Source organism: Rhagoletis pomonella, unplaced genomic scaffold (assembly GCF_013731165.1).
Source record: "Rhagoletis pomonella isolate Grant_MI unplaced genomic scaffold, Rhpom_1.0 Rhpom_scaffold_00009, whole genome shotgun sequence".
Classification (NCBI taxonomy): domain Eukaryota; kingdom Metazoa; phylum Arthropoda; class Insecta; order Diptera; family Tephritidae; genus Rhagoletis; species Rhagoletis pomonella.
Window position 1 is genome coordinate 26,611,856 of NW_023458563.1, and position 5,995 is coordinate 26,617,850.

The window sequence follows — 5,995 nt, forward strand, 5'->3', positions numbered from 1 at the left end:
AAAAAATCACCATTTTTGTCCTTTACATGAAAAAATCAGCTAAATGGCTATGTTTTTTCTTTATTCATTTATAATAATATTTATTATTTATTTATAATAATATCTATTTTTTCTCTTAAGAAATTTATTTAGTCAGAACATATGTAAATGAAAAAATTAATTTAAGTGAGTTATAGAAAATAAACTAAAAAAAATTATTGTTTGAAGTATTTTTTACTTTCAAGTCTGGGCAATTTCGCACGGCTCTCTAATGTCGTCGCCATAACAGCCTCTACATTTTCCGGTATAACCCGTTTGGAAACGCTAGCTAGCAATTGAACATGTCGTTCCGTTCCTTGTATGTGTGATGGAATTTTTGGATCATTAAACGGTGGATCATCTTGATTTAAATATTCTTTCAATGTATCGTACGGAATGCTTCGCGTGAATGGTGGTTCAAATACGATATTTATATCATTTAAATTGATCATTTCCGTATAACTTGTGCAATTAAAGTTTATATCTGGTTTTTTATAAACTCTAAGTTCCATTGGCTCGTCAACATCGGTTCGATAGCGTAGAATTTTCTTGATGGCACAGTCGCGCTTTTCTTTGCTATCATCAAACAACATTGATAACAAGATATTTTCCGAATGCGCATAATATGAATTATCTTTAATTACTTGATTGACAATTTGAAAATATATAATAATAAAATAATTAAAAATGGTTGACAATTATAATAAATGAGTGATAGCAATAACTTACCGGAAGAGTTTCACAAGTTTCGATTTGACGGCTCAGTTTTCCGGTTGCCGATCTTGGTCCAGTGCTGGTTGATTTATCCAAAGCTTCAAACAAATGCCGAAACGGAAGTTCGTTGAAGTGTAGAAGGCAAACGAACCAATGCAATGGTCTTTTTAACAGCAATTCGAATCGTCGTATAATTCCACCGTGTGGGCCAGTGTTTGTTGGCTCACCGTCAGTGCATATTCCAATTAATGCATCCAGTGATGTATTTTTATCGTTGAAAAAACCATTTAATTTGGTTGTTTTGTATTCAGCGGTTTCATGTTCCAGTCTTACGTAACCAATCAATTCAGAAATGGGATCTCTCAAAATAACAAGATGAGGTTCTTTTACCATCCTAGTATGATACTTCTCATCAATTTTATCTATCGTTAAAGTATCATCTTTTCTGCCATCGAATGAAAACGCTAACAAATTGGTATCATCTAACCGTTTGCGAAGCACTTCTTGTCTGCATTTCTCTTTTTCTCTGCGAACTTTCGATTTATCCATGATGAGAGGTTTCCCATGCTTATCTTTAATTTTAAAATCTTGCAAAAGAGCGGTTCCCAATGCTGATGCTACTCTGTCAGGCACACCAAATCTGTCACATACCAAGGCAAAGTTAAAACAATCGTATCTCTCTGTGTATTGTGAACTTGTGCTTCTATCCATATCTTCTTGAACCGGTGGCGGTGCGTATGTTGAATCATCGGGATCTTGGTATGTTGGCATTGATGACATAGACGTTGCTCCTTGCTCTTCAGTTCCCATCACAAATGCATCCATTGTTAGTCTTCTCTGATTATGTTGATCGTGCATGAACTCTTTGAGGCGTTCGGGAACCCAGCCGCATGCACATGGAGCTGCCTTCAAATCGCATTTACATGTTCCAATGTAAAAAATTGTTTCCAGAGATTTTACATACTCTGTAAATTGTTGGGTGTTGTTTCTTATCTTGATTTGCTCTTGATACTTGTCAAGCAATTTATTCAATTTATTAAATACACTTTTTTCAGCATTATTTCCATACCAAGTTTTTCCCAAATTCCAATCAATTTATCTTGTACTTGAATAGTGAATGATTTATGGGAAAACTTTTTTTGTTCTGTTTTAGCACGTTCGCTTAAGTAAAAATAATATCTCAAGATATCCAGATGGGTTGGTAAATTAAGATCAGTTAAATCAGTAGACACACCAAAAACAGTAACATCATGCTTGGGTATATAACTCATTGGGTTTTCGATAGTTGTTGATGTAGTTGCTTCATCTTGCGGTGTAGAGGATGGTGGATTCATTGTAAACTTTTTGATTTGGAATGGTCACTTCACTTATTATTTTTTTTGAAATATTTTTTTATCTGAAATTAGCACTTCACACTTTGAGTTCTTCACAACGACTTAATGCATTCACAAAAACTGTTGCGTTATATATGGTCTACGAGACGAGGTAATAAGAATGAAATGGTAATTTCAATTCTACCTGCTGTGTCTTGTGGTGGCTTAAAAAAAACAACACAAGCAATTTTACGATCTGCAATTGTGTCACAGTGATACCTTCATTGTTTAAAAGGGTTGCAAAAAACGCGCATTTCTTAAGAAGGTGCCTTAAAATACCCACAAAAAGGGTTGTAAAAACATCCTTCATTTCTTAAGTAGGTGCTATAAAAAAACTACAAGTTAACACCACACCTTACAATACCTCGAATTGGACAATAACCCAATGGGTTAGTGGCACCGATAACACATCCGGTGAATTCGTTATAACCGCAGACGCTGCATCAGCATTCCACGAACATTTCATCAAATTACTAAATGTATCGATCAGCAACAATATTACGGTAAACAACAGTCAGCATATTGGTAACCAACATTACGGTCAACAACAGTCAGCAAATTGGTGGTCGACATAGGTGTAATGTAGAAGTAAGAAATATATTGTAATTAATCTTAAGTTGGATTCAAATAAATAAACACATGAGCGGACAAAAGTCCGCGAGCTTTTTTAAATGAAGTTTATTAAATAAAACTTTAACTGGCGCCCGAGTAGGGGCCGGTTTCAAAGTTCGCGTTTCGGTAGTGAGCGAAAAAAATAACGCCTGTAAAAAAACAGCCGAAGTGTCAACGCGCGAAAATCTTAATATTAATAAGTGATGATAAAACGACTGTGAGAAAAAAACAGCCGAAAATCAATGCGCGGAAACTCACAAAAGGACATCCACAGAACGCATGTGAAGTGAAATAGACTGCAACAAGGACATTCATTGGTCTGCGTGCAAGAAAAGTGGAATACCCAAGGAACGTGAAGAAAAGAGCCGGTCCAGAAGACAGCAGCGTTAAATTCCTGTAGGACAGAAACACACCCCTCTTCAAAGTGTGTTTGGTGGTACCACGAGTAGCTGCAGCAAAAGGGAAACTATACCCCAACACCAGGAGGACTTAAGTAAGTTTAGTTTAAGTATAGAATTTAAGGAAATATTTAATAAATGTTGAAAAAGTGTTAAAAAATTAAAGAATTTAAAATTTTGTGTAATAAAAAGTAAAAGTAAAAATTTATTTAGAAATATAGAATCATTAGAAAATTGTGCAACCAAAAGTGTTGGTTAAAATATCTAAAGACACGCTTATTTAATAATTAATGAGATTTTTTTTTTCCTCTCATCAACTTATAATAGTCACAAATATAATATCGGGCTGGTACAGCCAATAATATAATATAATTTGAAGCTGCGATTCACCACCTAACGGGGGACCCTCCAGCTTATAACAATAAAATTCTCTGCGATTCACCACCCAAGGGACCCTCCAGAAGAATTATAAAATAATAAAAAATAAAAAAAAATTATAAAATTTAGAACAGAAATAAAATGTCTAATCCCAATAATCTTGTCCGACCCCCTGTGCTTAACGCACCCACCAACCAAACTTACTTATACAACTACGGTAGTAGGAGAAATCAGGACTTCCTCAGATACCCCAGTTTACACAAAGTACTACCCATACCCCCTCGCGATGAGAGACTTCGTGACACAGGAAATAGAAAATTTGTTAAAGGATGGATTTATTAGACCATCCCGTTCACCCTATAACTCACCCGTGTGGGTTGTACCGAAGAAATTGGATGCATCAGGCCAAAGAAAATACAGATTAGTAATAGATTACAGGAAACTGAATATACTAACAATAGCCGACAAATATCCAATCCCAGAAATTAATGAGGTTATCTCACAACTGGGAAATAACAAATACTCTTCCGTTCTTGACCTGAAGAGTGGCTTCCATCAGATTCCATTAAAGGAATCCGACATTGAGAAGACAGCCTTTTCAATTAATAACGGGAAATACGAGTTTACCAGACTTCCATTCGGTCTAAAGAATGCACCCGCTATATTTCAGCGAGCTTTAGACGACATTTTGAAGGAACATATCGGTAAAACATGTTATGTCTATATAGACGGCATAATAGTGTTTGGCAAAGACGAACAGAGCCACCTCCAAAATGTCGAAAAAAATTTTCACACGCTAGAAAAAGCGAATATGAAAGTCCAATTGGACAAGTGTGAATTTTTTCGTAAAGAAGTCGAATTTTTAGGATTCATCATATCCCCGCTAGGTATAAAAACCAATCCCGCCAAAGTAAGTGCAATTCAAAATTTTCCATGTCCAAAAACATTGAAAGACCTTAGATCTTTCCTTGGACTATCAAGCTATTATCGGCGCTTTATCAGGGATTATGCTAAGCTAGCAAAACCTCTGGCCTCGCTTTTGAGAGGGGAAGATGGACGAGTGTCCAAAAATGCCTCCAGCAAAAAGCTAGTTGTGTTCGATAGTGACGCCCTAACTGCCTTCAATAATATAAAGACAGCGTTAACTTCAGAAGAAGTAATTTTATCTTACCCCAATTTCAAAGAGGAATTTCACCTTACGACAGATGCATCAAACTACGCTCTAAGTGCTGTCCTTGAGCAATCAGGAAACCCCATTACCTTCATATCCCGCTCACTCAATAAGACAGAAGAAAGTTATGCCGCGAACGAAAAAGAAATGTTGGCAATAATTTGGGCCCTTACTTCCCTGAGGAACTATTTATACGGATCCGCTAAAGTTGTAATTTTCACAGATCACCAACCGCTCACCTTTGCATTAAGCAATAAAAAACCATAATGGGAAAATGAAAAGGTGGAAGTGCATCCTCGAAGAATATAACTACGAGATGAAGTATAAACCCGGAAAAACCAACGTCGTAGCAGACGCACTTTCGAGACCCCCACAAACTGACATTAATACTCTTACAGTTACAGACCATAGCGACGAAAGCTCCTCACACCTCCTTATTCCGGCCACCGAAGCCCCCATAAACGCTTTTAAAAACCAACTCTTCTTAATGATTGGCAACGAAGATAGCTACTCATTCCAGTTACCATTTCCAAGTTTCCACAGGCATACTCTTACAAAACCGAATTATTCTAACCAGGACATCATAGACATATTTAAACGCTACCTCGACTCTGCACTCGTCAACGGACTGTATACCACAGAAAGACTGATGGGAAAAATCCAAGAAATATTCCCACTCCATTTTAGCAACATAAAAATTCGCTACACACAAACTCTCCTTCAGGATATCACATCAGAAACCGAACAAGAACAAATAACCATACAAGAGCATCAGCGAGCTCATAGGAATAGCCGCGAAAACAAAACCCAAATTCTACGAAAATTCTATTTCCCAAGCATGCACGCAAAAATGGAAAAAGTTGTTAAACAGTGCTCAACTTGTCGTGCACATAAATACGATAGGCATCCAACCAAACCACAAATTCAACCGACCCCCATTCTACAGTCCCCAGGTGAAATCGTCCATGTCGACTTATATTCCACCGAAAAAAATTAATTCTTACCGCCATCGACAAATTCTCTAAATATGCCCAGGTGAAAGTAATACCTTCCAGGGCAATAGAACATATCAAAGACCCAATTAGAGAATTAATGATAGCGTTCGGAATCCCCAAACTTGTGATAATCGACAACGAAAAATCTCTTAACTCCGCTTCAATATCATCCCTACTCAGAGACCAAATGTCAATTAACATTTATACCACACCACCCTACAGTAGCAGTGGGCAAATAGAAAGATTCCATAGTACACTTTCCGAAATAATGAGATGTCTAAAAGCAACTTCCGTAGGAATAACGTTTGAAGAATTACTATTCAAATCAGTTCAAGA